The sequence below is a fragment of the Octopus bimaculoides genome, chromosome 16, assembly GCF_001194135.2.
Source record: "Octopus bimaculoides isolate UCB-OBI-ISO-001 chromosome 16, ASM119413v2, whole genome shotgun sequence".
Classification (NCBI taxonomy): domain Eukaryota; kingdom Metazoa; phylum Mollusca; class Cephalopoda; order Octopoda; family Octopodidae; genus Octopus; species Octopus bimaculoides.
In genome coordinates this window covers 26488177-26493254 of record NC_068996.1, presented here as the reverse complement: position 1 = coordinate 26493254, position 5078 = coordinate 26488177, and the positions used below count along the sequence as shown (strand labels likewise).

At 37.1% G+C, this 5078-nt stretch overlaps 1 long non-coding RNA gene across 2 annotated transcripts in view; it reads left to right on the top strand.

Moving 5' to 3' along the window:
• Positions 1 to 5078, top strand: part of LOC128249607 (uncharacterized) — a 154762-nt gene that overhangs the window by 135182 nt on the left and 14502 nt on the right. Inside the window, exon 2 of one of the 2 annotated variants that reach the window (XR_008265716.1) lies at positions 3997 to 4106. The exons of the other annotated variant lie outside the window; for it this stretch is intronic. This is a non-coding gene — a long non-coding RNA (uncharacterized LOC128249607). The remainder of the gene's footprint in view (positions 1 to 3996; positions 4107 to 5078) is intronic. 2 annotated transcript variants of the gene reach the window in all.

The window sequence follows — 5078 nt, the reverse complement described above, 5'->3', positions numbered from 1 at the left end:
GTATCACTCACATACACACTTTTCTTTGTATGACGGCCTGTCTTTGATTATGTTCTTATATGTCGCATTCACACTCACACACAGACATACATCTTTAACGCTACAATAAATACTTCTGTTATTCATCTTATACGGTTGTGGTCTTTCATTACTGGTCATCTATGTTATCGTCGCATAACATATCATATATATCATTTTCGATATATTATTGTGTGTTCGACCGTGTGACACGTTTAAATAAAAGGAGTCCTCTGTTTTTCCATTCGTCACCATTTCTCCTTTTTGAGTTCGCACGGTCGTCCCTTACATATATATAGGTAAGATCAGCAAAAAAATATATATATTCTATCTGGTGAGAGATAAATATTAATTAATAAGCCCAGTATATATTTTTATGTGCTACTATTAGTTTTATGTGCCAAGAGCATGCCGGGCATCATTTTTAACACGTCTGGTGTCCTAGCACAATCATCAAGCACTGTTCACATGGCATAACAAACTAAAAAGTATAACACACACACACACATAAAGTATTAACACTCTCTTACAGGTAAAGCAATTAACAATATGCAGTTGATTGTCGTTGAAAAGTGAAAATAAATTGTACTGAATGAAAATAAATTGCGATACAAATCAGAAGTGACGAGAGTGACAACCCATAATTTCATGTATAAAATAAATGTGTGAGATGTAACACACACACACACACACACACACACACACACACACACACACACACACACACACACACACACACACTCACACACACACACACACACACACAGAGTTGCAGTGTGGAAGGTGTTTATAAGCCATTTAAGAAACACACAAAAACCGTTAGATTCACTTCAACATTTAAATTTAATTTGTGTCAAAATATTTTTGTTGCTTTGAAACCGCAACCTGTTCACTGACAAAACATCGTGCTGCATATATATAAAGACGAAAACAAACACTTTTACGGGAAAATATGACGCTCATTGATGCACGCATTGAGATTCGTGAATAGCTTTTCGTGATCTCTAAAATTTGTTTTGCTTCATAGGCTCATGAAGATGTAAATCATTACTGGTCCCACACTGTCACCTAATTTTCTTCTTGGCGAGCATCCATCGCCCTTCTGTAGTCGATGTAAGTATGGTATCATCATTTGCAATCAACAAAATTGAGTGAATGTTTGACAACTTCGTGATTATAGAAGTTGTCCCACACGAAACCTACACTGGAAGACCACCCATTGGATATGAATCTTGTTTTATGAAATTCTGTTATGTCACTTCCGGTTTCTATTGCAACTCTGTTTAAGACAATTTACATTCACTTGAGTACGACAGTATGCTGCATGTTAACCTTCACACATTGGTTATTTATGCAGTCTAAGAAAAAAACTGTAAAAGCATAGGGATTGTTTCTGAATTTCTTGAAATTCTTTCCTCTAACTAACTCTTTGCAGCACATTTTAAACATAGAGCATCCATCTTCAACTTTCTAACATGCTTTATATCCTCACGTTTTTAAACAAATCCATCAACTGCATTCTGTTTTGCGACATACCTTCGACATTTTTCTGATTCTTTTTATGCAACCACTGTAACTCTTTCTTCGATTGTTTCAGATATCCTCGCATTATCATTTACTTGTTGCAGTCACTGTACTGCGGCCGTGCTGGGACACAAGGTTTTAGTCTAACAAATCGACCTTAGTACTTAATATGTATTTTTTAAAATCTGGAATTTATTCTATCGCTCTATTTTTCCAAACCGCTAAGTTACGGTGACATAAACAAGCTAAAACCAGTTGTTAGGTTGTGGTAGTGGACAAACAAAAACACACAAAAATAAAACATATGATGGGATTCTACACAGTTTCCATCTACAAAATTTATTCACAAGGCATTGGTCAGGCTCAGATTGCAGTAGAAGACACTTGCCCAAGGTGTTACATAGTGGGACTGAACCTGAAACCACATAGTTGCGATGTGAGTAATTTTACACAGCTAAAGTGGCACCTTTTATCTTTAACTTGTTTCAGTCATTAGACTGCGGCCATATGGGGGTACTGCGTAGAAGAATTTTTAGTCGAATGAGTAAACCCCAGTACATATTTTTTTAGCCTGGTACTTATTCCATCGGTTTCTTATGCCGAACCGTTAAGTTACGGAGACGCAAACACACCAACACCGGTTGTCAAGTAGTGATAGGGGACGGACATAAAAACTCACACGGACACACATATATACACGATGGGCTTCTTACAGTTTCCATCTGCCAAATCCACTCATAAGACTTCAGTTGGCTCAATGATATACTAGAAGACACTTGCCCAAGGTGCAACACTGTGGGACAGAACCTGGAGCCATTGCATTGGGAAGCAAGCTTCTTACTACACAGCCACGCCTGTGTCTTTGTGAATTTTATTCCAGTTTCTTGCCCTTTTATTGCTTGCTAAGGAATTCGAAGTTACCTTACATTTTCCTGTTCGTGTGAGGTTTGATTAGAAGTTTCCAAGTGCCTTTGCTTCGAAGTTCATTAAGCTATGACAGATACCTCCTTTGTCGTTAAAACGACGTCTGTTTCTAATAAATTGTTGTATCCTCTCGCTCTCTCTGCTTCTTTCTTTCTTTATTTCTATTTCTCACAGCTTGTTTATCTTTTCACCCACCTCATCCAGAAGAGTTGCTGTGGGAGGGAGAACTTGCAGTGTTAAGATGATTGTGGTAGGAAGAACTAGCTGTGGAAGGGTAATAGTGGGAGGAAGGATTAGCAACGTAAGTTACTTCGGAAGACAGGTGATAGGAGAAAGATCAAGCCGAGTAAGTTACTGGTGAAAAGATTGTGAGAGAAGGGACTGACAATGTAGTGTGAGTTAACAAATAGCTTTGCTTTCCAAAACTGTCCACACTCAGATAAAGATTAAATCAGCTATTAATTTTGTATGTGTGTGTAATTATCGGTATACACAAAAACACATTGTTGTGAGATTTGTTTTTGCTGTACACCTATTCACATTATTTCACACATTTCTAAAATATAACACCATTTACCTCCATATCAATTGTTTTGAAAGGCAAATGTGTGAGTGTGTGTATGTGAGTGTGTAAAAGCAATTAGACTGTAAATTATGTTTTGATTTACGAGAAATCTGTTTTAACAACGTTATGATAACAAAGTGTTTCTTTGTCGTTATTTTCTCCCCAATCAAGAGCAGTTCAGCCTCATCTTTTCCAGGATATCTAAGGACAACAGGCCCCTTCCATCCCCCCCCCCACGTTTAGATTTAGTTTGAAGGTTGTTTGGCTGTTATCTCCAACCTGACTTATGATCATTTGCAAGGTTCTCTTGCTGGTTATGTAGCAATCGTTTTGTTTCATGCATGTCATCCATATTTTCTTTTACACAATTGTTTTGTTACTTTCCTTCCCTTTGGGGTGGGTGTTTTATATTTCAAAGATTCTACTTACTTCCGGTAAATACATTAAATAGATTTTCATCACATATTCTAATTTGAATTCGAAAGAACATTATCACAAGATACCCACTGAATGCGTGTGGCTGGATTATTTGGGGATGAAAAAAAAAAAGAAGTCTTCTAAAGTGTGAGTGTGTGTGTGTGTGTAAGAGAGAGAGAGAGAGAGAGAGTTTGGTGTGCGTGTTTTTGTACTTTGAACTCTCACGATCGAGAAATGAGCATGTAAAACACAATGTCAAATGGTGGCTGTGGGTATACACGATTCTCAGTACAGGCAGTCGACCTATCCGAGACGAATAATTATGACGAAATAGTAGCTCATTAATACCCATCATTATGGGCAATTAGTTAAATACTACTTCCCATGGACTATGTCTTCTCTCTGACTCTTCCCCGTCTCTCTCTCTCTCTCTCTCTCTCTCTTTATAATACACTCGTATATAATCATTTTCTTTCTCCTTCTTTTTCTCTTCCTTTCTCGCTTTCGTTGTAATGGGTTGTATTCATTGCTAGAAATATCTATTTTAGACACCAAAAGGAAAATGCTAGCGAGTGCCTGGGTTTAAAAAAGAAAATGTACTTAGAAGTAACTACGTCCACTTGTGTTTCTATGAAGTAAAGCAAATAACAGGAATTAGGTTAGTATAACAAAATATGACAAACCCTTTACAACTTAACAATTTAAACAAAACTATACATACGTACGTGCGTGTGCATGTGTGTGCGTGTCAGCTGAAAATGCTATAGGAGCTACTCTCAGTGGCCTGGAATTATCTATCAGAGTATTTATCAAACATCTACGAAGGGTTTTGGCCCAGATATCTAGTCTTTTGAATAACTCTGAAGTATTCTATGGCCTATGTTACATTATTGGCGTGTCCCCGTGAGCGAGGAAATTATGGAAGTGAGTGTTTCGTTGTTGCACATGTGTATGTAATACATATACCACCGCAAGGACAACGACCTCTTACGAGATCTATGATTCACATTACTGGAGAAGAAACCTGTGCAAGATGGTTTGAAGTAACGTTGTTGATGTACTTTTCCCAGAATCATATTCTTTATTGTGGAGGAGATTGGAGATAGTTTTAATGACAAAGGTGATTCAAATTGGTAACCACTCTCTACTCCAAGTTGCCACAGGATGTTTAAAATCTATTGTCAGAAACTACCTTAAAGTTGCTTATCACTGCTTGTTTTTTTTTTCTCTCTCTCAGGGTGTACTACCCCAGCTTTTGACTAGGTTGTTGATAACTAAACTTACACCCTTACCATACGTGTTGCTGAAAAACCCTTCCCTGTGGAGTTGCAACAGATTTGCTAAAAGTTCAACTGTACTCTAGTATGGAGCTAACAGGGTTTCTAGCAAAAATGCACTGTTACATAGAAAACCCAAAGATGCACTATCAAGAAATTTTGGGAGTGTTAGACCCTTAGTTCTTGTCTGAAATGATATGTCTAGTCAATTATTAGCTAAGGCTCCCTAACCATGATGAGGATAACATATCTTCACTTCTCTGAGTGAATCCAAGAAGGTAGAAATGTATGTATGTATATATGTATGTGTATATTCATATATATATATATATATATATATATATATATATATA